Source organism: Ambystoma mexicanum, chromosome 4q (assembly GCF_040938575.1).
Source record: "Ambystoma mexicanum isolate Mex_15411 chromosome 4q, UKY_AmexF1_1, whole genome shotgun sequence".
NCBI classification, from domain to species: Eukaryota; Metazoa; Chordata; class Amphibia; order Caudata; family Ambystomatidae; genus Ambystoma; species Ambystoma mexicanum.
In genome coordinates, this window is record NC_090928.1 from 770,506,657 (window position 1) to 770,534,343 (window position 27,687).

Consider the following 27,687-nt stretch of genomic DNA (forward strand, 5'->3'; position numbering starts at 1 on the left):
ACCGATGATTCCCTTGATTGTCCACTCACCCCTGAAGAGTTTACAGAGGCCATAGACTCTCTCTCCTCGGGGAAGGCCCCCGGCTCTGATGGCATCCCGGTCGAATTCTATAAATGTTATAAGACTCTCTTACTCCCTCACTTACTAGCTCTCTGGGAGGAATCGGTAGAGGCAGGCACACTCCCCCCATCACGCCGCAAAGCCACAATTACGGTACTGCTTAAACCTAAGATTCTGGCATGGAGCAAATTGCCGATCTCCCTGGCGGGTAGAATAGGGTTATTAAAAATTATAGTATTACCCCAACTACTATACAGGTTCACCAACGTCCCCCTGTGGCCGGGCGAGGGTTTCTTCCAAGCATTGACACGCAGCACCAACTCTTTTCTGTGGCATTCGGGCGCGGTCAGGCTCAAGCTCGGGACACTGTCCACCCCGATGGCTGATGGCGGCTTTGGAGCCCCCCGATTTTCTTAAATACTGGTTGGTCTCCCAAATCCAATACACGTCTTACTGGTTTAACACAGCAGACCCTCCCCCACATGTTACACTTGAAAGGCTGGCGGTCAGCGACCGAGACATCCGCTCCCTGGTGATACAGCCCATTGCTTTTTCACGGGATACACTGGATCTGGCGGCTTGCACCTCCCTGGCGCTAATGAAAACGTGGAAATTGTTAGATACTCCTCATCCATTTCATGGCAATCTCCCCCTGTGGAACTTTCTCCCTGGGATCCCACGAGTTCCGCCGTCGACTGCGCGCAGATGGGCTGAGGCGGGATACAAGTTGCTCCGTGACGTATTCGAGCAGGGTAGCTTTGTTGAGTGGCCCGACCTGCCACTGCCCTTGAGGAGGGGCCCCAGTGCATGGCTTCAGTATTCAGCTTTACTTAAAACCCTTAAAAGAAACTACCCCATGTTTCCAGCAATGCCACCAGATGATCCTGCTATCGAAGAACTGACTTCCCCACACCCACTAGAGGGAAAATATCTAGGCTATACACAATGATGCAATCCAGAACCACTCCGAAATTCACTGGGCTAAGGCGGGCGTGGGAGGAGGACCTTGGGGTGGAGGTGACGGACGAGCGCTGGACCCACATGTGCCGCCGTATACACCAGGTATCTTTCAATTCCCGTTTTAAATTGATTCAATTAAAGGTGTTGCATAGGTTTCATTATACCCCAAGCAGGTTGCATCGTATGTTTAGGGATCACGCCCCGAGATGCCCCAGATGTGGGCAGGATGGCGCCGACTATATGCACATGATCTGGGACTGCCCCCGCCTCTCACAATTTTGGTAGACGGTGTTCACAACTGTATCTGCTATACTCTATCAATCTATCGACCCCTCCCCAATGAAGGGCCTATTCCATGACTTTCCAGAGCTACCCCGGAACTCCAGGAAACTGGCCGGCCTTTGCATGCTCCTTGCGGTACGAGCCATTTTGCTTTGCTGGCTTCGCCGCGCACCCCCCACACATGCGCAATGGCTCAGAGCTCTCACATGGGCCTCAGACACTGAGGAGGCATGGACCTGTCTACAACCAGCCCACTCGAGGCCTAGGGATGTCTGGATCCAGTTTCGCTCCTATATGTCAGATTTAAATGCAACACCTGATACAACTTCCCCAACTACTACACCCACCCATGCGGGTGATTCATCCTGAGCCAAGGGCTCTCTTATACTGCATTTGCACTGTATGTACCCTTGATGTAAATGTTAATGCTAGATGCTCTGCCTGTATGCCTGTATCGTTTTAACTGTTCCTACCTTGTGCTTACCTCGTGTATTGTTCGCCTGTGTTCTGCTGCCAAGCTGTTTAATAAAAAAAGTTTTTTTTAAAAAAAAAACAATGGAGGCCTTGTGGCGCAGGGGCCTCCCCAAGCTGTGCTCTCTGAAAATTGGAGTAGAGAAGGACCAGCCTGAAGCGGTCTGGGCCTGCGGCTGCTGGGCTGCTGAGACTTTGCTGCTGCAAATTGCTGCACGCTTTGAATTACGAGAGGGAAGAGGGCGGACAAGGTAAAGTGCTGTGCGGAAGTGCATGAAACTAGAGGGCTGCTGCAGGACCTGATGTTGCAATGTGAGGGGGTGGCTAATATAGCTGGCCCCAGGGAGGGCTATTGTCTATCCTGGAAGGAGCCACTGGAACTGCTGAGGCTCGCAACACATTCCCAATAAAGTGGTCAGCTGACGCTGGGGAACCGGATGGGACAGCCTTGCTGGGAGTGGTGCCCCGCTCCATTATGGGGTGATAGAAGGCTCAGCAGACAAAGAGAAGTGCGCAGACCACTTCCCATCTTTACTTCCAAGAGGGGCAAGCAGCGCAGTTGTATGCACATTGAACAGTGACACAGCTGTGAGAAACCAGAAGGTGTCTAACCCGCTAGCCCCTGGGGGATCTGTCATCCAGGTGGCCAGGACATGGACATCGCTTTTGGATCCAGTTCCTGGGGGTGGACCAGTGTGGCAGGATCACCTGGGTGAGGGGTCTTCGGGTAATGGGAGTGGGTCACTGGATGGCGAGACACAGTATCCCTCCACCTGCCACACATTTACCCCATTATACAAGGTAGGATATGTGGGAACTTTACCCCCACTCCTTTTTCCCTTCACAAACACTTCCACACTGACAGCCCGCTCTGGGAGAAAGCAGACTCACACCCGAGCAGTATACCTGACATGTCCCACTACTATGGTCAGGCGAAGTAAGGCAATTACTGGCAATCACTCACACCTGTCTTCCACTAAATGACCCCACACGGATTAAAGGCGGAGCTCGAGAACACATTCTGAGTGAGGCAAAGTTCATGAAGCAGCAGCAGTTTGGAGTTGGCAAGAAACCACTTCTTTCAAGAAACCTTCAAGCCAGAAAGCATAAGGCCAGGAAACCAGACTGAAGAATTCTGCATTGTGTGTCAGAGATACCGCAGGCCCTCTCGTGTAAATGACCAAGGCGGGGAGGAGCAGCAGCCGCTGTGGTGCTGTCCTTAGCTTCAAGAACAAAGAAGCGCCAGAGAGATCAACACAGTTGTGCAGACCGGTCTGTGTTGAAGTCAAGGTTGCAAGTGCCATTGTATAATGAGCGCTGGAATGAATACTGTTAAATGCGTGTGATGAAAGACTCAAGTAAAGCCAAACGACTGATGAATGTTTGAACTTGAGAAGGAAAGATACGATACCGCTGACTGAGTGGTCCAGCACTGTGAAGTGGCAGAAACTAAAGAAGATTGATCAGTGAATCTAAGTGGTCCTGGATTGGTTTAAGCAAAACCCATCGCAAAATCGAAGACCCCCACACCCCCCCCAAGTCTTCGATTTTGATATCAAGAGGAAACCATAGTGAGACTACCTGGTCTGAGCCCGAATGAGGGAGACCAAATGTGAATATTCTGAACAAGGGATCTGCACCCGAATGAGGGAGATTCATGGACCGAGCCCGAACAAGGGAGACCAAGTGCGAGCTTTGTGGTAAAAAGGTGGTCCAAGTCTGAAGGAGAGAGACCCATGATGAATACTGGAAGCAAGAACCTATGCATATGAAAATCCTGATAACAGTGTAACTTTGATATTTGTTTGTTACCACAGGCTCTCTGCAGTAAGAGACTGTTATTGGCAAAGAGGCTTTGGCAGGAGGCCATGATACCTTTGCTTTGAACTGTATCATCATGGCAGAGCAGCCAGAGTGTGTGCAAAGCTTGAATTTGCCGCCTTACCCCATGTTGGAAAAATGGGGAAGGGAAACCAACTGCTCAACTGTCCTGTCATATTATTTCTTTTACACTTTTCTTTTTGAATACACAGTTATCCCACACGCTTTTGTATTTAGAAGTAAGGATTGGCAATGGTTTATTAGTATAGGCCCTTTTATTTGACAGAGACTTGACAAGGACTGTTATTTTTATTTGACCTTCGTAGCTTGCACCCATCTTTAGATTTTGGTTAGATAAGACATTCATCCAACCCATTGAAGTGCAATAAAAACCCTTATCTGTCTTCACTGTTTCATACCATGCCTTCCTTAAGCCGGGTCTGTGGCTCATTGGACTAATGCATCCACTACAGGGGCATGTGTTTGACCTCATGGTCACAGGTTCAAATCCCGGCAGGTCCACTCGGCCCTTCATCCTTCCGAGGTCGATAAAATGAGTACCATTAAGTTGGGCAACAATAAACATCTGTTATTAGCACCAAGATGCCCCCTCGGGGTAAACGTGAGCTTTACAAATACGGCTGTTATGTTAAACACAGCATAGTGGGGAAGAAATACACTACATGGGGGGCCCTGTGGGGAAATAAGTTGCAAATAGAGGAGGGAATGACGGGCATCCCACTGGGCCGTGCCCACTCTAAAAACTCTGGGGAAAACGGAGAAGCACCAAATTAAGCTCCCCTTTCAGACACCAGTCAGGGGTAAAAAAGAGAGACCAGCAGAAGTCCCTCTCCAGAACAAAAAGTGGAAATGCATAATAAGCCCTTTCAGGAACTGACCAAGATTAAAGTTATGTTTATGCAACTGCAGACAGGCATTCAACCATTGGACAACAAGCTGGACACATTGACATTCAAGGTTGATCACATGAAACTAAGATTAGACATGCACAGTGATTGCCTAGATGAGGCTGAAGCAAGGATGTCCGGAGTGGAAGATGGGAGTAATGAAGTGTACAGCGGCATGGCTCAAATGAAAAAAAAAACAGAAATATCTTGTGGAGAAGCAGGAAGACCTAGAGTCAAGGTCGAGGCAGAAAAATAACCTACAAATAATCGGCATCCCGTAATCGACTGAGGGGAAGGGGGATCAATGGGACTTTTTGTGGAGTATATTCTGAGGGAGGCACTGGGCCCAGACAGATTTTCCCCGGTTACCAGTCAAATGGTCGAAAACATTTGGTCGACAGACAATTTGGTCGACACCATTTGGTCGAATGCCAAATGGTCGAATAATTTTTTTTTTACCCATTTTTTGGTTTTTTGGGGGGGGTCCCCCCCAACCCCCTTTTTTTTCTTTTTTATTTTTTTTCCCCACACGAAAACCCACAAAACACATATATATATATATAAAAAAAAAATTCGACCATTTGGCATTCGACCAAATGGTGTCGACCAAATTGCAGTCGACCAGTTTGTCGTCGACCAGTTGACTGGACACCATTTTCCCCTACCTTTGTTGGAAAACACACACATTGCATCCCTGGTAGAAGACCGATCCCTGGGTCTCAGGCTAGGCCAATAATCGCGCGCCTGCTAAACTACAGAGACTGGGATTTTGCACTCAGGTGCTCCTGGGAGAAAAGTCAGTTGTCATTTGGAGGGGCCACGATTAGGATCTTCCTGGACTTCTACTATAAAGTTCAGGCCTCTAGAAGATCTTACCTTGATGTGAAAAAGCGCTTGTGAGACAAGTGTATGAAATACGCCATGCTTTTCCTGGCGAAACTACAGGTGGAACACAAACAAAGAGCTCTATTTTTCGCCACACCCAAAGAAGCAGTGGAATTCTTGGACTCACATCTGCGGAAGTCTCTGGGGTGAGATGTGGGAAGGGAACCCGCCATTCCTTGCACTCAGTTCAATGGCTGAATGTTTATGGTAGCCACTTGCATAGATCAATGTACATCACCTGGCGGGCTCATGTCAACTAATAAGTCTTGTTCTTAGGTGGGTTGGTTGTGCCCCAAATGCCCCCAGAGGCATATGCGTTTGTTGTATTTGGGATGAGGGGGTTTGGGGTACTGACGGCAAGCAGAGTTTGCTGCTGTGAGAGGGAATTGGAGAGGGGAGGTAGGGAGGACATGGGGTTGTTTTTTTGTTTTTGTTTATATAAAACAGCTTCAGTAATGGGTGGGACGTGGCTATACTATAAGGCTCTGTTGCATCAGGCTCACACACTGAGACTAACTGGAGGGACTGGAATTAGATATGGATGTACAGTCGGGTAGACATCAACATGGAGAAAGGGATACAGTACATGACCTGGAACATTAGGGGTCTTAATTGTCTGTCAAAAGCCAGACGTGTTTTACAGTACTCAGCCAGGCATCACACAGGAATTGCTTTTCTTCAGGAAAACCAAATGACACCTAACAATGAGTTCAAGTTTGCTAAGGTCTGGGGCTGTCACAGCTATTTTGATTAATACTCAACCTATGCAAGGGGTGGGTGTACTTTGATTCATAAATCTCTGGGATTGTGTCTGTTGGAGGTGGTGAAAGAGCCATGATTGTTACTTGGGTTATCAAGAATTGCAGAATGATGTTCGTCAACTACTATGGTCAAAATACTGATGTCTCTGACACACTAGAGTGGATAGAGCACCAACTCCTAAAATACACAGACAATATAATAATATGGGCTGGGGACTTTAATGCCGTACTGGACCGGGAGTCTGATGGGATGAGTGGGGTACATAGAGCGATATCTAAAAACACAAGGAAGTTATGGCAACTGAGAGCGTTAAACGGGCTAGTTGACATATGGAGGGTAAAGCATGAGGGTGAAGAAGGGTTCACGTTTTGATCAACAGTTCATGATCTGCAGTTCCAAATAGATTATATGTTGGTATCCAAGAGGGTGGTGAACTGGTTTCGGAGGTGTGATATATTAGCTCACACCCTTTCAGATCACGCACCCATGATGGGTCAGGTAGCATTGGCCGGAATGAGCGTTACCATAGATTTAATCGAATACCATTTCACCTAATGAGATTTTACAGAATTTATTTCAACGAAAATGGTAGGTGAAATGGTATGTGTGTAATGCTTAATAGGTAAGGCTATAGGTAAGGGTAGGGAGGGGAGAGAGGGGCTGTGGGGGGTTCCCCTCACATTATAAAATAAAAATAGAAAAAGTAAAGTTTGTTTTTCAGTGAAATGGAATCGGTGAAATCTTCATTAGGTGAAATATTTTCGAAGAAATCACATACATCCGGAATGAGACCAGTGAGATGGGACTGGGTATTGCACACATTGGCGAATATTACCAACTACTTGAAGGCGAATGTAGATTGACTTGTGTCAGAAGCAACGCTGTGGGGGGTCTTGAAGGGTGTTATTAGAGGGGAGTGTATTGCAAAGGAGAGTGGTATATTAAAATGTTTAGAAGAGAATTGGCGGAAAGTGAGAAAAACGTAGAGACCTTGAAGCAGATGTGAGCAGCATCACTAACCCCAGTACACAAGAGCGAATAATGGAGGAGCTACAGATGTTTAATGAAACCGCGCTCAGGGAGTTCACATTTTTAAATAGGCGGGCATTATCACGACAGTATGGGGAAGGGCAGAGACCTGGTAGGATATTGGCTTGGGTGGCAAGGGAGGGAAACCCCCAGACACACATAGCTTCTCTTTAAGATACTGCCAGGCTGCTAAAATGTACTAATGCTGAGATTACTCGGGTTATGGGGGAGTTTTACTCTCAGTTGTATTCATCGCAGCTAAAAGCCTCACAGGCGACTCTAGAGGCCTTTTTAGATCAGGTAGCTTTATATTGGTTTAGGCAAGAAGAAAGGGAATGGGTTAGTAATCCATCATCTTAAAGGAGCTACAGAAACCAATTGGGGAACTTCCTTCTGGGAAACCCCCCAATCCGCCCGGCCTCAGACAGCCTTACAATATATTTGTATAAGGCATACAGTTTTAACACCGCATCTTCTGAGAGAGTATAGCGAAGAAGTAAACGTGGGGAAACCTCCAGACTCTATGAGGGAGGCAGTAATGACAGTGCTGCTGAAGAGTGGGAAGGACGCCACGAAACGTGGATCATACCATCCAAAATCACTTATTAATGTGGACAATAAAATGTTGGCAAGAATTCGGGCCACTAGGCTAGCGTCATTAATGACGAAATGTGCTAGGGCCGATCAAGCAGGGTTTGTACCTTGAAGAGCAACATCATACGGACTTCAGCACATTTTTGGCCTGATGTCGGCTGTTGATAAATCTGTCCCAGTGGTGGCGGCTTTACTTGATGCAGAAAAGGCCTTCGATTCTATTGAGTGGCCTTTCCCGTTTACCGTGCTGCAGAGCATGGGGGTGGGAGAAGGGTAATTGGCATGGTGTATCTGCTGTATAACGCACCGGTTTAGCTAAGATAAGAGTCAATGGACAAATATCTGCTCCAATTGGGTCGGGCAGAGGCACGAAGCAGGGGTGCCCATTATTCCCACTGGGCCTTTGCATTAGCACTTGAGCCTCTGGCTGAGGTGATAACAGGAAATCATATTGAAAAAGAAATAATGTTATATTCGCACAAATTGGTTATATCCTCATTCGCTGATGAAATGGTTCTGCATATAAGAGATCCATTACAGAATCTCCAACCCGTTATGCTTGATTTACAGATGTTTGGGAGGGTGTCTGACCTAAGGAATAATCCAGGGAAGTCGATATTGTTTCCGTGCACTAACACAGCAGTGAAAAACCCAGATGGGTTAGGGTTTCAATGGCACTGAACTTCCACAAGATATTTGAGAATATGATACAGCATTTATAACATGCACAAGTGTTTCAAGGTGCAACGAGGCAAGGGGCCAGGGAAGACGGAAACAACGAACTTACTAGGCCAGGTGACAATGAGATTGCGCAAGTGCAGTGGAAGGGGGAATGGGAAAAGTGCGGGGAGCAAGGGGGAGGGGCACTGCAGTACATGGGATCGACAGTAAAAAATAGAATAAATAAAACCAATAAGAAAAAAGTGCGGCCAGCTGCTGGCAAGTGCAAGGGTAAGTGCAGACATCAGGCACCAAGTGCTGGTAGGGGACTGTAAGGATACAGAAAACAGTTCCCAAGCATGGGGGCTGCCAGGGAGGCAGTGCAGGTGTGCAGCCGGTGCGGGAGGGGACCTGTGCCCGAGATCAGAGGGTTGGCCAGGTGACCAGTGCAGTTTCAGCCAGGAGTTCAGCAGGGGAGAGGAGGAGAGATAGCAGAAGCAAAGAGGAAGGTATTGAGGTGCTCCCGGCACCAGAGATGGTTCTCCCCAAGTTTCAGAGAGGGTGTTCCAGAGGGAGGCCCCAGCCCAAGAAAGAGATCTACCACCAACTCGTTGCCTGGAGAAGCGACTGGCCCTGAGGGAGTTGGAGGCGGATAGGACGATCCGAGTCGACGGTGGTTCTTTGGGGAAAAACTACAGGATCGCACTGGAGCAAGCAGAGCTGGCGGTGTATCGAAAGGATGAGGCTTTCCCTTTCTCCTTATGGCAGGATTTCCCTGGTTAAAATGGTGCTGGTACCAAGATTTCTGTATATGTTTCTAAAAGTCCTCTTGGTGGCCCAGAGGTCCTTTTTCAGAATGCTCAGAACTGCAGTTTCCAAGTTCATATGGGCCGGTAGGCAACCTCGGTTAAGCTGGGAGGAAATAGATTGCGCCACTGGAGTGAAGGGGATTGGCACTCCTCGATTTTGGAACATATTACTTAGCCACCCACACCCAATACCTGCCGTATTGGTACGACTCTAATCCGGGGAGGCCACACATTCAAATAGAGAGAGCTCTGGTGGCACCATCGCTCTTGGTCGGGCAATATAGTACAATGCACAGGTATCTAGTCATTGCATCGAATTCCAATGCATCGAATGCCATACCATAGAAAACAAAACATCTTAAAAAAAACATCAAATGCATTTTTTTTACGGTAAATGGTTTATTTTAATTATAATGGATTTTAAAGATTAAAAAAGGGGGGTGCTGGGGGAAAAACAAAATGCATTTGATGCATTTTTTTCGGTGGCATGGCATTCAATGCTTTGGAATTCGATGCAATGACTATAAACCGGTTAAACGTAGTCCTGGGATCTCCCACACTGCGGAAAAACGTAGTGAATTGTATGCAAAGATTGGGAGTGGGCAAATTTCAAGATCGGTTTCCTCTTGGACAGTTCCTCACGTTACAAGGGTCCACAGGGTTGGGGGGGAACTGCCTCCCATGACATTTCCCTGTACTTCAGACTTAGACATACCTTGAAAGAGATGTTCCCTACCTTTCCCAAACCGCCAGAGGCTTCCCCCTCGCCTCGCTGTACTTTGCTATAGAGACTGCGGGCACAGGGAGACTGATGTTTGAGATATATGCTTGTGTTATTGATAGAAAGGTGGGTTGGTCAGGTGTGGCACATTCAAAGTGGGAAGAAACGCTGGGACACCCACTACCGGAGGAGGTTTGCTGCTACTTCTGTAGGCAGACAAAGAAAGTAGCCCTAAATAGCCGGTAGAGGCTGCTGCATTGTAAATATTTATATCAAATTTACCACACACCAGCAGTCCTGAGTAGATTATCTCCGGACAGACCTGATGGATGCGCGAGATGCTCTCACTCCCCCACCACCTTTCTGAATATGGCATTGCAACGCCCACCTATTATGGCCTACTGGGTTGAAGTGTTTCAAGACCTATGGGAAGTAGTCAGGGAACACATGGATCCTAAACCTCTGGTAGCATTATTAGGATTACAGGGTATGGGTCCCAGGGCATGCGAGGCGACTCGCTGGATTAATGTTAGTCTTGGAGAAAATACGGGTGTCTTTGAAATGGGGCAGAAGAGTAACGTCCACAAAGGACTCATGGTTGAAAGATATTGCTCATTGTTATGATAGGCAAGCTGAATACAGGCTTATTAGTCATGCAAATGCACGTCCCATTGACATCTGGTGCCCTTATAAGCAATATCTGATGGCAATGCGAGAACCTTCGCCTGGTGTCTGGAGGTTGAACCTGATGCTGTTTGAAAACTAGTGGCATGCGGTAATACTATATTCATGCATTGTAACTGTCCTGTGGACCTTTTGGGCTGTCTTGTATGTTTTATCTTTGAAGTTGGTGAATAATATTGGTCTGTGCGCTCTAGCCCCTTTACCTCGTTTTAAGTTTCTAATGGTTTCTGATAGGTTATTAATTATTCCATGCTATATGATGGTCTGTGGCTGCATGGCTACATAGAGGCCATTATTCACCAACCGGTCTGTAATTATAAGCTAAGTCTGACCTTCCTGAGACCGTAAGGAATACAGAGTCATAATACACAAAGAAAATGTGTCAAGATTGGACACTGAAGGGAGCACCACAATGAACCTATTTAACAAGCTGTACCCCTAATTAGGTTACATATTACGTCACAAGGCCGAACCTGACAAATTCAATATGAACACACCTCACTGCGTAATTAGCTGCACGTAGCAGATTAAGCTACAAACACAATGTTTTCAGATAACGGACACCACTATAATCGCACTGCATGGCGCAACTAGCCGCACTTAGATGATCAAGCTACAAATCTAGTACCACAAGATGTGACCTCAACGTAACCATCATCAAACTGTTCTCCCATAACTAGGGAACGATATAAATGCTTACTGCAATCATAAATTAGATTCTTACCGAAGTCGGACTGCAAGACATTGCAGGATGCCCACGTCAAGTTCGATAACACTTCCATGAACCACTATTTATAATTGTTAAGGTAAGCTTTGGCAATGCTTAAAAACAACTGATTTCAGTTGAAATTACTGGTTTATGTTAGCTTCCGTACAGCCAACCCACAATAAGGACTAACCTGATTCTTTCCTCTTTTATCCAACTTCTGAGAGCCACAGAAAAACGATCAGGGAAACAAATCGAGAACACAATATTGTAAAACCAGTATATGTGAATATTGATGCATTATGCATATGATAAATACACAATGTTTTGAACCAATGCACGAGTGCCTTGAAAAAGCCCAAGGAAGGGCGAAACAAAAGCACTTGCCTCATAGCAGAGTTATGTTGGTACAAACTGTGATAATTTGACACGGTACAAACTGGCACAAACTGTAATAATTTGACATGGTACAAACTGGCAGAAACTGTCACAATATGACACAACAAATAATATTATAAATTGTAATGCAACTAGTATGATATGCGTATGTTGACACACTGATTAAAATTGAATTAAAAATAACTTTTTTATCATCAATTAGTATACCGAAGCAATTTCTTGATGAAACATTATATGCAACACATTTGCCTATATTCAATGCGCATGGGCTATCATAGAAACTCAAACCCACTGTCTTGCATGTTATTGTAAAACATAATAAAAAGATTTTCAAATAGAAAAGCTAGCCCACAGAGAGAACACTCACAAGCATTCCTTCTCCTGCCACACCGCAACCATCTGTAACTCAATCCTGGTAGAGGCTCGAAATGCCCCTACCATCCTCCAATTCTGCAAAACACTAAAAATGTGGCTCTTTCAACAATACCCGGCGGACTAATAAAAATCCCTCTCACCCTCCACCAACAGTAATGCTTTACTGCATAAAATGCCATCCCAAGTCTGGCACAATCCTGTTGTAAAGTGTGCTCTTGCGCTAGGTTTGTGCTACAAGCAATAAAATCAAAATAAATATGTTTGACCATTGACTATTCTTGCTCGGGCTTCTGGTAGTTGCAATCCAAAACAGCTGGACAAGCAAAAGTTGCAGGCCCATGCTCTAACCTGCAGCATGGGATTCTTCACAGTTCAGACTGAAATGCAGTATGGCTTGCTCCATCCTAGTGGTTTGTTCACAGGGTGCGGCAGAGAATTCTCATTTGTAAAAAATGATGCTTTGCGTATGGCCAAGATATGTTATTAAATTTTGTAAACCAATGGATGCCAACTATTAGATCAGGCTTAGTACAATCAAGATCCATATGTGCCCCTCCCCCCCCCAGGGGGAAAAAAAGGATGAGTATGGATTTAACTTTGACAATATTGATTCATTTCCCATTTAATACATATTTTGCCTACATGCAATGCTAAGATAATATTTCCTTTTTGTGATGCACAGCTTAAACTCCTTAAGCTGTTGTGGCGTTGATAATTTTGTTTCTCTTTTTACAATTGTGGGACCACCAATGTTGCTTACAACAATCCTATGCCACAGTATTGATTTAGTCAATTTTTACCACTGTTGATATCAAGAGGGAAATACTCAACTCGTACAGGCTGGAGGTATTCCGTTTTCTGGTTCCAGTCACCACCCCTCCACGCCCACCACGCGCTATTGAGCATCATCATGGTTTTTATGTTGTTATGAGTTGGATCTCTGATCCTCAGAGCATAGATTGCAATGAGATACTTCCATTGTTTCCCCAACCTTTTGGTACGTCCATATGTAGCTGCTACTAAAGCAAAAAGCGATGATCTTTTGAGGGAAGAGTGTGTGTGCGTATGTGGGTGTGTGTGCGTGGTTTAAAGTACAATACACCACGTCAAGAACATAGGTCAGAATTTGATTTCTCCGGAGCTAGTTTTCAGACACCTTATCCTCCAATATCAAAAATTAGATCTTTTAATGGTAGCATAGACCCAAGGACTGAGGCCAAACACGGGAAGTTAGAGGGTGAGAACTTTAAGTAAGTAAAGTGTGTATAATTTTAAAATCAACAGTAGTAATTTGCCCTCTTTCTACATTTCTAATCTGGAGGTTACGGTTTCCAGTTCCTTTTTCAACTTTCTGAAGGTCAATGCTTTTGTGAGAGCTTCACAGTGCCATGAAAAGATAGAACGATTGTGAGGTGTCCTGGCAGTAAGACTTATCAGCATGGAGATCTGCTACCTCGCAATGGATGGGGATTACCTTGAGGACACTCCTTGATGCTATCAGCAAAGAGGTGTTCGATTTAAGTAATTGAAGCTGTTTCGATTTATTTGGGAAAACAAACTCTCATTGTTTTGAGGAATCCTGTATGTAGATTCGATATGAAAATGATTTTTGCTGTGTCGGATCGCAAACGATATGTTTTAGTATCACAATAATGAATAACGTAATATGAGAATGAAATGCAAAATGGACAACTAAATGATGAGTAAACTAGGCAGAGTTTCCCAGAGGAATATGTAATATCCCTTGGTAGCACAGATGCAACACTGACCAGAAAAGCATGATCCTAAAATTCACACAGGGTTGGGATTACATTTAGAGACAGTATGGACTCTCAAAGCATCCCTCCAATTGAACCGCTACTTTGAAGATTTGCCTTTTGGCTGTGGCTCAGGAGAAGGAGGCATTCTCAGGGTGAAAGAAAGGAGGGTGCTTCAGGGTATGGTAACCCTTAAGTAACACAGTAACCCCTTTTTCGCTGACCGTAAGGTGTCAAAGTTAGATGAGAATGTAGATTTTAAAAAATTAATAAAAACAAATACAGCTCTGCGGCTTAGAGCAGCTACTTCCTCTGAGTTTCCAAATTACAATCCTATATCAGATGGATCCAAGCCCAGCAAGATTACACACAATTTGCCCAGTCCTCTAAGCCATATGTGTGAGCGAGAACAAGAAGTCAGATCTCTCACAGACACACACACGCACACACACTTTCTCGGTCTCGCACACATGCCCACAGCATGTGTGACTGAATCCAGATTTTTTAGAAGGAGGTATCCACACCTATTGTATGTCTTCCTTTTCTGTTGTTTTATAAGGTACCAACGGCAAGCACAGTCGCTTCCTAATGCAGGGAAAAAGGGAACTGTGAGGGAGCAGGAGAGGGGTCTCAAGATGTGAAGCCATCGAACATTCTGCATCACAAGGGAAGGAACATTGGGAGTAATCAAGTGTGTGCACAACAGTGAATGCAAGCACGTCTTAAGTGCATGGCAGATAAGACCACCAGTCTACAGCTAATGTCAGGCAATTACTGTTGAACGTTCACATTCAAGACGGTTCTCTGTGATGAGAAGATTATCCCACAGGGTTACTGGCGCCTGGTCAGCAGCCTAGCCCAGATTTCACCTACTCGTCAGCAGTCTAGCCCAGATTTCACCTGGTCAGCGGTCTAGCACAGATTTCACCTACTCAGCATTCACCTAGTCAGCAGTCTAGCCCAGATTTCACCTGGTCAGCAGTCGAGCTGTTGGGTGTCCTGACCCACGTTTGAGCTATCATGCTGCAACATTGGGCTTAGAAAATCCAAGATGGCCAAAAAGCCCACATGTACGCCAGAATAGGAAAACTGTGCAGTACTGGCATGGAAAACATCATGATGGCCAGAACCTCCCAGAAAATGCACAGGGAAATGCATGAAGAATAGGCTGCCACCCATTTTTGCCTAGGTTGTGAGCACAAGAGAGCACTGCCTAAAACCACCATTGGGCTACCCACACAGTAGCCTGAAACCATTGGGAATGGCAATGCTGATTGCCAAAAGCAACCTAGAACTGTGGGGAATTAATTTTCTTAAATCCCAAAAATGGTTGCATTACCAGTACTCACCACTATCAGAAAGCCGGCGTTTTAGAACCACCAGACTTTTGTGTAAAACTGAACAAATGAAACAAAACCAGACCAAGGAAAGACTTGCTAAGAGGTGGATACAATGTAAAACTATACTCTGAAATGACTTGAAGGAAGTAATTATTTAACTTGTCTGTAAAAATCGTAATAGACTTAAACTGGGGGACAAAAAGTTAAACAAGCTAAACAGAGACTACAGAACTTTGAACCAAGTAGGCCCACTGCAAGCAAAAGTATTTGTCAGCAGGCCCAAAAATCATTTGCAGACTATTCACAGCCGGGCTCAGCTGTTGATTCTGGCCTGAAACCCTGCGCCAGAAAGATCCAGAAGCAGTGCCGTACCCAGAGAAAGCAGAGCAGTATCCAGAACCAGAGGCCAGAGATCCAGAGTGACCCAGACCGCTGTGAGCAGAACCAGAGAGCTGACCCAGACCACTGTGAAGTGCCGAGACCAGAACCAGATCCCAGTCCAAAACCTGACCAGATCCGTGGCGAGGCCTATTTCAAAAATATATTGTGAGTACCTAGCAGAACTGTGCAGAACCAATCTCTTAGTTAAAATAATCTAATCCAAACTATTTTAATCTAACCAGAACTGCCTCCTAACTGTCACCTGTCATTTGTAAAACTGCACCACTGTCATTTGTGAATTCTGCAGCTGCAAAGCTGTCACCTGTCATTTTGAGTTTATTTTAAATCCGAAAAACTACCTTTATTTAATCATCCGTATCTCTGGGACCGTTTGGGCTAGGAACTTGGTTTAACTTTCCTCTGAAAGCTTAGAATCACAGCCTTAGAACCGACTTTCTACTCCTTATACTTTTGCCGTAATCACGATAAACGCACTCGCGAATTTTGCCGCGATTTGCGATTTGGCCCGATTTCTTTACTTGTAAAAAGATAGCTGCTTTTGCCTGTGTTTCAAAACTCCTATCTGTTGTATAAGCTGCTGGGGGGGAATTGAACTGAATTCTATTTGATTGCATTCCTAAGAACTGAGTGCTCCCCTCTTCATCTCCTTACATTGCATAAAGGGGGGGTGAATTGTCCAAGAAAGTGATTACATTGTCTTTTGCTGAAATCCTATCAAGTTATTTTCTGTACTGCATTTTCATTCCACATTGCATCTATTTGAAACCATAAAAGTATTGTTGCCATCTTATCCATCCTATACCCACTCATCATTGATTATAAAGAAGTGTGCTAGTGCCAGACTATCCATTATTGATTACTGCTCAGATTAAGTGTGATATTCAATTATTAATTCATTATAAAAGTGTGATATATATATATATATACTGTTTAATTTTTTTTTTAAATAAACCTTTTAAACTTGCAAAACAGATCTACTTATTGGCTCAGTGGGGTCAGGGGGATTCTAAGAGAGGGGTGTTATACAGGGGTTGTCATCCAGAATCTGAACCTGGACATAAAGATATATCAATAAGGGTTTTTCATTCAGTATCCCAGGCTAGGTATTGACTTGGCTGTAGTGCTGGATTGAATCCTCTTACAGAGCCCAGATTTCATCTGCTCAGCATTCACCTGGTCAGCAGTCTAGCCCAGATTTCACCTGGTCAGCAGTCTAGCCCAGATGTATCCTGGTCAGCACTTGAGCCCAGATTTCACCTGCTCAGCATTCACCTAGTCAGCAGTCTAGCCCAGATTTCCTTTCCCTGGCGCATTCTGTGATAATTTGGTTAGTGCAAAGTCGACAGACTCTCCGGCGGGTGACAAAAGTGCTTTAAAAGTGATGCAAGTATTCACCAAAAGCCAGTGAAGACAGTACAATTTACAGAAGACCCCTCGCTCACATTAATGGGTCTCTGTGATCAGAAACTTCCTTTATTCTGTCATAAGCAAATTCATTGCAAATATATTATTACCTGCAATGATGTCAAAGGCTTATTGGTGGAAAAACGGAATCCTATTGGTGTAATTGCACTTTTGAGCTGCTGGCATTGGAATAACTAGCCTGGTGAATAAAGAAGCATACCCACTGATCCCTCTATGCTAGGGCACTGTTTATGGAATATGCTGAGAGGGAGGGCTTGGTCAAAGCAGTCCACAATCTTTAAGGATCCTCAATAAATACTAGGTTTAAGTGATTCTGACACACGTTTTTATTTTTAGGAATGGTCCAGGCAATGACAGAGGAAATCACTCTGATTCAAGTGTAAAGCTTCAGCAGTGCATGTGTTATTTTGCATTTTGCCCAAAGTCATAAGCTATATTTATTTATTTATGTACCAATGTAAAGCTCTTGACCATTATGGGGAAAGAAGAGGGAGGTTTTCATTCATTTGTAGGGACAGGAGTGAAGTAGGAATAAGGCTACAGTTTAAAAGGTGTGTGGTGATTTACTAGTTATAACCATAGATCATAAGAGGGCTGTAACTGTCACAGATGGCTAAAGAAATATTCAGAGTTAGTTGATGGGTTTTTATTAAAAGATTTCTCAGGTCCCTGTGGCTGTTTCACTCTTTCTCTTCTAGCAAACACCAGTCTCCCTAGTGCAGGTGCCCCTACTACTCAGGTTAATATATACCGATTATGGACTCCTACTGTGGAAGTCCTGACTTCCACTAGACGGGAAGACCTAAAGGCCAAATGCCGTATCTAGCTCACCTCCCCCAGGGATTTCATGGACTGAACCTAGACTATCCAGTAGTTAGTTAGCTAAAAAGGCATACTGGTTTGTGCCTTTCAGACACACTGCCTGATTAGGTCTTCCCATCATGCCCACATACTACTTTTCCCTTTCACTTTCTGATGCTCCCTGCTTACTACTCTCCTCCTTCCAAGTCCACCTACCTCTTCTACTCCCTGCATCTTCCTCCACTATACCCTTGATGTCTCTCACTCCTTTTATGTCTTGAATCCACCCTATGATGTTACTCCTCCCTCCACTACACTTATTCCTCCTTCAAACTGCTGACCCTCCTCCACACTACTACTCCCTCGTCACCACTACTCCCTTCTCTTCACTAATACTTCCTCCTATACCCTACTACTCTCAACTACTACTGCTACTCCACCCCATCATTTACTCAGGCACCTTATTTCACTCATGCATGCACTTCACAATCATTCCCTCCCCTAATCACCCTCACCAGTTTGACGCAGTCACAACAAAGTACCAGTTGCATAATTAATGCCTCACCTGCTCCAGAAATCTCCTTCACAATCTAAGCCACCGGCCTTCCTCCTGTTGGACTCTTGGTCTGCCACCTCCTCTGACATCCCCCAAACAATCCACAACTTCCTGCTTCCTGTGGTTTCTTTTAAACCCCTCCCTATCATGTAGTTGGTCTGCAGTCCATGGCCAATCTGGTCCAGTCTTCCCCACCTAGAAGGTGTTGCATACAGGAAAGCTTTCATATGATGAATCTTTCTTTTACACTCTTAACACCCGAGACTAGTCTCTTAAGCATGGGACCGGGATTCAAACGTGTTTCTCAGGAAACCAGGGCTAGTCTGACCACTCTTCCTTATCACCTCGCCTCAAACACCAGGAGGCATACAGTAACAATAACTGCCAGACGACTCTGTGACTCAGAGGGTTATAGCAGGAACCATTGGATGGAATGGAGTTGCTACTGAGATCCTGGAGGACTTACTGGAACCCAATCCTATGGGACCTGGATCCAGCTCATCTGCAGTTTTCACATATCTTGCATGCTAACGTGGTTCGCATATCACTGAGATAATATTGTTTGGATCTTGATGGACTGATCTCAAAACAGCTGAGTCCACGTATAGGGATCACTGTATTCCTACTACATGGATATAGTGATACAATCTACAAAAGGAAGATGCGGATATAGTTTCTCTACTAAGTATGGGCCAAAAGGATTAAGCAATTGTCTACCAAATTATGATCATATTATTTTAATAATACACATTTTATTCATCGTAAAACACAATCATAAAATGATCACATGACATAAAACATAATAAAAAACAACATAAGTAAATCAACACATATGAGTTCTTTTATTACAGTACAACATTATTTCATCCGTGTGAAACTTCATACTAGATTCTTTTTCCTTTTGGTGCATTAGTTGTGCTCTTCCTCTTAACCTTTGTAAAGGCTCTACTTGTACAAGTTTCTGTCCTGTTCATACACATAAATGTCGGACATTCGCCAGGGGCAACATTAACTCGTGTCTGTTGTATTTAAAACCCGCAATTGTGTTAAGTTTCTCTTCTAATCTCTCTGGCGCCCTATTAGATAAAGACACGTTTTAGAATTTGGTGAAGACCTTACAATTAGATCTATATAATCCCCGATCCCCTAGGGATTAAGATATTTTGTAATTTAAGTACCTTCTGGGGAACTTGGGCATATGTACCAGTGCCTCCGGACAACCTTGATCGATTGCTAAAGTTGACTTCTGTTTTATACAAATGTACGGCTGCTTCCTCTTTGTGTCCTAGAAATAAATATAAACATCATTCAGACGTAAATTCTAAAATGGGCCTGCTAAAGGATTGACCATCCCATATTACCCCAGATCTTACCCAGGGTTGCGATCTCCTCAGAAAATCTCCATATCCATATTCCAAAGGATAGGGTCTCGATCTTATTTGATTTAAAGTCACCACCTATAGAGACTGGGAACATATGAAGCACCTCTGTCTCTCTGTTTCTATGTCAAATATATGCATCCAAGGATGTAAACCGCCATTGTGACAAAATAGATAAACCCACTGTGAAAACAAAAAGAAGATATCAAGGCTGAGTACCCCAAAAGGAAATACACCGAACACGGGTTACAAAGGAACATAAAAAGATCTTTATTTTATACTGAACAGTTTCAAAGGACAAGGCATCAGATAGCTATCGGCCCTCCGTACAACACAGCGAACTGCAGCGTGGTTCGGTGTGCTCAGTGAGTGCAACTGTACATTAGAATAGTCGCACCTTATATACTCTCAAAAACATGATGTTCAACCCTCCTGAAAGTTAATACAAGTTAATACATCACAGATATAGGGTTCGTGCCGACTTCATACATCTGTACATTTAGGGTTTGCCTTTAATACATTCGCCAACAAGCCTCAATGGCAACAGTACATCTTAAGATTTCATGTTAAAACTTCTCAAACAGTTTTATACAATGTAGTCAAACAAGCGTTCACATTTCAGTATTTTAATGTATTATGTTCAACATGTGCTCGCGGATTAGCTTCATTGGCATAGGTAATCCTCTACACACAGTTCAAAGAAGGACAAGATCTTAGTTCATGACCCTAACATGTGGCCTGCAGGCAAGTTACACATTAGTTCGTACACAGAGGTCAAGACGGCCATGTTACATTCGGAATGACACTGTCCACCATTTTAGCTCACAGGGTGACTTTACAGAGAGAATTTAAAATGGCGGATAGACCTAAACTGGTTGGTTTACATTGATCAAAGGTTAAGACCTTGCAATGCGGATTTCTTCGTAAGTGGCTTATAAGCAGCTTGGCGTAGGCCAATATACATTTATTCATACAGTTTAGAAGGCACTATATGATTTCCCGTTCGACAAACCCTCCTTTTGGCCTACGCCATGCTCTAAACTACTTCTGGTCTCTGTACGAACAACTCCACATCTCAACATCCATACACCCTGAATCACTGTCGGAAATATCTATTGCCGTTAGATCGTTTATCAGGATTTCTTTCAACACATAATCTTTGGAGTTCTTATCTGGGGCGTATACCTTATGTCCTAACGTACCTATCGCCTGTGCGCAATATCCCCCTAGCATCGAACATATACTAGGTAGACACTGTATGCAGCAACAAAGAAACAACATAATTCCCAAAATGATCAGCAAGACCGAAAGCACCTTCCAACCCCAAGATCGCAAGAGCTAAGATCCAAGTTTCCCTCGGGAACATGCACTTCTGAACTAAGGACTTGCAGATTCTGTATTGCCTTGAAAATAGTTGGGGAGGAATCTGGACGAAAACACAGCACGTGGACCCCACTCATTTACACACTCCACCACGTTCAGCCAGAATGACATCTAATGCCATCTGGTTCTGAAGTGCTACTAATCTTATTGCTTTTTGTTCTAAATCATATTATAGAGTATGTCCATGGTTCGGTTGATGGTTCTCTCCAGTACTCTCGCTAGTCTCCTGATATCTTCAGAATTCGGTATTTGTCCCCAAAATGGCACTAAGGATTTCGCTACGTCCCCCAGAACCTGTGCTGGAGTGCCACCATTCTCGTCCCGTCGTGGACAAGCCTTTGAAACCTCTACAGTACTGGCTATGAATACCCCGGGTAACAAGATCCCTAAATAACAGGTTCCCTGCCAATCCCTGGGTAACCATGTAAATGCTATATTACCGCAAACAAAGTAGACAGGTTTGCCTACATACAAAGGTCTGTCTTCCCCAGTCAAATTCGCAACGTTGGCACAACCTCTAAAATTTCCCATTGATTGAGTGCCATTCCTTTGTATGCAGAAAGAAACTGAATCGGGGCTATGGTTAACAGTGTAAGAAGGAGGCATGGCATCCTTATTGCGTATGGGAGCCATCTTGAAAGAGATCAAAGATTGAAAAGGACGAGACAATCTACCGGAAGGCCTAATAGAAGCAACGTTGAGCTTGCTCCTATTCGCAAAGAGCGAGCATCCCAGGGGCGTAAGAACACGTTTCTCAAACCTATTCAAATTAGTACCATCAAAGTTCCCTGAGATGCTATCGTTCCATCGGCCAAAGAACAGTGCTCTAAGAGAAGCATAACAAGCATTTGTCAAAGGTAAAGGATGAATATACCAACCTAGCCCCTTATCCCTGTGTTGTGGTAAATGCGAACAGACCCAACAGTTGGACTTATTAAAAATGGCATGTGTAGCATTCATGATAAGTAACAATGTATTGTTGTAGTATTTCTGTCTATGCTAAGAGTCCCTAGGAGATAGAGTATGCAAATGCACGAAGGTAGTAGAAACAGTGGGTACATTTTCAGTTGGTAACAAGGTCTCGAATGGATGCACTTCTTCCAGCTACCAAAAGCTCAGAACAATTACTACTAAAAACCCAATCAACATTATAAAAAAGACAGCAGTACGTTTTTGGGGCCCAAACAGTTTGTCCATGGTTCACACCCCAGTTTAAGGACCTTAGAAAGCAGAAACGAAAACTCCAAACTATCTGGCGTAATTCGCCTACCGACGACAACAAAGCAAATTTAACCCAATTCACCAAATATTACAAGACTGAAATTATCAAGACAAAAAAAAAACTTATTCAATGACAGAATTACCAATGCCAAATCTAATACCAGGGAACTTTTTGCCATCCTCCGGGAAATGGAATCTCCCATTCAACCAACTGACACGGTCCCCAAGGACAAGATATGGTGCACTAATATACAGAACGCCCTATCGAATAAAATTTCCACCCTCCAACTTAAAATAACTAATAAAAAAGATGCCATCACTCCTACTATTCATCAAGCACCTCTAGTGACTGAACCTAACACTATCCTTCCTTTTAGCTTCAAACCTATCTCCATTATCGACACTGAAAAGGTGATCCTCTCACTGAAGCCCTCCAACTGTAAGGGCGACAGTTGCCCAGCTCAAATAATAAAGGACGCAGCCAGAGATTTAGCCCCATTCATCTCGAAGCTCATTAACTCCTCCTTCAAATCCAACACAGTGCCAGCCAACCTAAAAGAATCCTGGGTCCTCCCCCTTCTTAAAAAACAAAAACTTGATCCATCCATCCCGAACAACTATAGGCCTATCACCACTGCACCTTTCCTACTAAAGATTATTGATAGAGTAGCCTATCTCCAAATTCAAGATTACTTAGAAGCTAACCATCTACTAGGTTCACGCCAATCGGGCTTTCGCCCTCTCCACGGCACTGAAACAGCCCTGATAGATCTTAAAACTAAAATGCAGGAATTCAAGGATGGTGGGAAAATAGCGTTGCTTCTCCTATTGGACTTGTCAGCAGCTTTTGATCTGGTGGATCATGCAGTTCTATGCAACCACCTCAAGCTCGCTGCCAATTTCACAGGAGAAGCTATAGCATGGGCCCAATCCTTTCTAGCCAACCAGACCATGAGGGTGTTCTCCACCTCCACTTGTGCCGATCCCATCCAAATTACATGTGGAGACCCACAGGGCTCATGTGTCTCACCCACCATGTACAACATTTTCATCAAGCCATTGTTCGACAAGTTGGACAGACTGGGTGTCACCTACACAAATTATGCAGATGACACCCAGATCCTCATACCCCTTTCGGGCAACTATGGAGCGGACCTGGCCTTGGTGAATAAAATCTACATCCTCATTCAGGCATGGATGGCCACCCATGGCCTCTGCCTGAACGACGATAAAACTGAAATTCTGCTCCTTGGATCAGACCATAACCTATCTAAACTCACCCCGGACTATGCCTCATTTAACATTGACAATAATACTATTAAGGTAATGCGAGAGGTTAAAACTCTAGGTTTTTACCTCGACTCAGCGTTCACCCTCAAAAAGCAAGTGAATTCCCTCGCCTCTACTACCACCTACACGTGTAAACTCATCCGTGCTGCCAGACCCTTCCTGTCCAGTGCCAGCTGCCTCACCTTGGCCAGTGCCCTTGTCATGTCCAGACTGGACTATTGCAACGCCTTATACTCAGGTGCAAATAAGTTGGTCATTGACAAACTACAGAGATTACAAAATAACGCTCTAAGAGCAGCTTTGAACATCCCACGTAGAGAGCATATCTCCAAACACCAGACCGAGGCCCACTGGCTAAAGATACAGGACAGAAGCCTCCTTAAAACCATTTCTCTCACATCCAAATGCCTCAACAATCAAGCACCCCCATACATAGCTGAAAGAATCAACTGCAGACCCTCTAACCGACTGACGAGATCTGCCAACACCTTCCTACTTGAAGTCCCGAGATTCAAACTTTCCACGGCAGGTGGATCTAGCTTCCCAGTTAGAGCTGCACAATCATGGAATATACTCCCACCTGACCTTAGGCGACCATTACCCTACACTAGATTTAGATCTAACGCTCTGAAATGGCTGCATAACAATGATATGTAACGAAATTCACCCTTATCTAACTGATCACGTTATACATTTGTTAACACGGTATTCTTCTGCGCTTACCCATCTTGATCCTATATGTACTGTATCACCTGTATCATTTGTTGTAAGTTTTGTAATAGCCTGTGTCAGGCATTGTAACTAAGTTTCAAGTCTACTTGTAGTGTTGCGCCAGGGGCTTGGAGCACATTATCAAATAAATAAACAAACAAACAGCCGGTCACACGATCATTTATCAGTCCTGTGCGAGCAGTAGCGATTGCAGGCATTGTAGTCTTCAAACGGAAACCCCAATGTTTTTTTTTTGTTGGCGGCCTCCAAGCCGAGCGACTTCTTAGTCCTTCGACAACCCTAGCCAACAGAATCCCCTTTTTCGAACAATTACTTCAGCCAAAAGCAAGCCCTTCATGATTTTCCTTCCTTCTTCGAATGCACAGCCGAACCATGCCGTAAGTCTATTTCCTTGGACGCAAATTGTACCTTGTTGTCCCTGATACCGATTGATCCGAGAACAATGTGTCGTCACTTCCCGTCAGAAGTGGCGTATCAAGAGCAAGTGAAGATGCAAGATCCGGAAACAAAACATTTGGAGTGTGTGGAGACAAAATGGCTGTTTCCCCAGGTCTCATGGGCTCAGAGAGAATCTCTGATGCACTCTCAATGCTGTTTACTGCTTCGGGATCGTTGGTTGCAGTATCGGTAAGGGGTTCTGTTTCTTCTGTATTGTATGGCACTGGGCGTGGAATCCTCTTGACATGCGTCACATGGATCCAGTTTTTTCTGCCTGCCACCCGCACCACAGTTTGTGTGACCAGCAGGACTTGGAATGGCCCCTGCCACCGAGGTGCAAGGCAAGAGGATTGCTCAAATGCCTTCGTCAACACCCAGTCAACGGGCCGAATGCTATGACCTGGGCCCTCGTATCGTACAGGTAAAGCTTCTTGCACCTGGTGATAAATCAAATACAGGTTTTTAGTCAACTGGCTGCAATAATCTGAAAGAAGTACATTTTTGACATTTTTCAAAGACCGACATTTTGGAAGGTTTCAGATATTGGCAGTTCTCCCCATTACCACCTCAAATGGAGAGAGCCCAGTCTTAGTTTGAGGGGTTGTATGCATGGCTAGTAACACAATCGGTAAGGCATCTGGCCATTTTAGTTTGGTGCTGGGACACGTCTTAGCGAGTTTGTTCTTGATGATGCCGTTGTGTCTTTCTACTAATCCGGCACTCTGAGCGTGTCTGGCCGAATGGAATCGTTTGTCGATCTGTAATGCCGCACATATCTGCAGAATTACAGCAGCGACAAAATGTGGACCATTGTCCGACCAGATGACTCTTGGTAGCCAAAACCTGGGAAAATACTCTTTTAACATAGTTTTTGAAGTAATCATGGCTGCACCGTCTTTGACAGGGAAAATCTCAACCCATTTGCTGAAAGCACAGATGACAACTAACACATATTTCAGGTTATTACACCGTTCCATTTCGATAAAATCAAAGTGAATGACCTCAAAGGGGACAGAAGGTGGACCAAAACTGGGAGTTGATGTTCCCTTTCCCACATTGTGCTGTAAACAGATCATGCAATTCTGAACATAACGCTCAGCTATTTTAGAGATTGTCATTTACCCAAACTTTATTCAACATTTGTGTAAGCTTCCGGGCATTATATGCGTAGGGCCATGAGCCATGGCGACCATCATCATTATATATGCGTCAGGAAGTAGCCATTTCCCTTCAACTATGTCCACCCAACACCCATCATCATCGAGTTTGCCCAAGGCCTCAGCCCACCTCTTGGACTCTTCTAGTGTGGCATCGGCTTGGATATCCCTTACAGACTCAACACCCTCATCCATTGCATAGGCATTTATGGTCTCCCTTGAAACATACATATTCGTAAAGAGATTGGTGGCAGTCTGTTTAGCTATCTGATCAGCGAAAGCATTCCCTTTTCCTATATCATCTACAATCTTTCGATGTGCTGCACATTTTATGACTGCTAACTGAGTAGGGCGCGCAAGCGCTGAGAGCAGTTGTACTATTAGGGAGCCATGCTGAATCTTTGTGCCATGTGAAGTTAAGAACTCTCTTTCTGACCAAAGTCTCCCAAAGTTGTGAACCACCCCAAAAGCATACTGACTGTCAGTATATATGTTTACTGTAAACCCTTCGGAAAGTTCACAAGCTCCGGTAAATGCTATAATCTCTGCGGCCTGCGCGGAGTTATGCGCAATTCTCTTGGTTTCCACGACCGTGCTTAATGTGGTGATTGCATAAGCAGCTGTGGATGTACCATCCGGGAACTTGAAGCAGGAGCCATCACAAAACAGTTCCCCTTGTGGATTATTCAACGGAGTGTCTTTTAGATCAATTCTACCCTTTGTCTCTTGTTCGGTAGTGTACAGGCAATCATGTGACTCTTCGTCACTGCAAGCAGTACCTTGCGGGAAATATGAGAGTTCAGCCGGATTAAGAACACAACACCTCTTAATTTGTATATGGGGAGCAAACAAGATCAATTCATGTCTTGTCAACCGTGCGGAAGTGAGGTGTTGCGTTTGAGTTCTGTTCAATAGAACATCTACAGAGTGAGGCACCATCAGGGTTAGATCATGGCCTAGGACCATTCCCTCACTCTGTTTTACAGACGCAGCAGCGACAGCTTGCAAACATCTTGGCAAAGTGCATGCTACAGGATCGAGGGCGGAAGAAAAGTAACCGCATGGCCTATTCTTCCCTCCATGTTCCTGCATTAATACAGCCAAAGCACATCCATCACATTCATGCACAAACAACACAAAGGCCTTTTCATAGTTTGGTGTGCCCAAAACCGGTGCCGAGCATAATGCAGTCTTGAGCAGATCAATTGATTGCTATTGTTCCGTGTTCCACGGCAATTGCGAAAAAATGCCCTTCTTCATCAGAGCCAACATCGGCTTAATCACTAGTGAGAAGTTTGGGATCCACAACCTACAGTAAGAAGCCATACCTATCAAGGCTCTAACTTCTTTCTGTGCATTTGGGACAGACATGCCAGAAATTAGTTTTATCCGTTCAGGTGTCAATCTTCTTCCCTCCTTTGACAGGAGATAGCCTAAATAGGTGACCTCCTGACAACAATATTGAAACTTTATAAGCAAAGCTTTGTGACCATGTTTAGCCAGGTGTATAAGCAACAAGACAGTGCCCTCCTTACAAGCGCTCTCTGAGTCGGCAGCTATAAGCAAGTCATCAACATACTGAAGCATTGTACAAGTAGAGGGCAACTCAAGAGTATCAAGCTGTTCTTTCAAAGCCCTACTGTAGATGCTAGGACTTTCCGTGTAACCTGAGGTGCACGG

The 27,687-nt window shown here is 44.5% G+C and overlaps 1 long non-coding RNA gene across 1 annotated transcript in view; it reads left to right on the forward strand.

Moving 5' to 3' along the window:
- LOC138467109 (uncharacterized) overlaps positions 1 to 27,687 on the forward strand; it is a 1,381,370-nt gene that overhangs the window by 569,217 nt on the left and 784,466 nt on the right. The gene's annotated exons all lie outside the window — the stretch shown is intronic.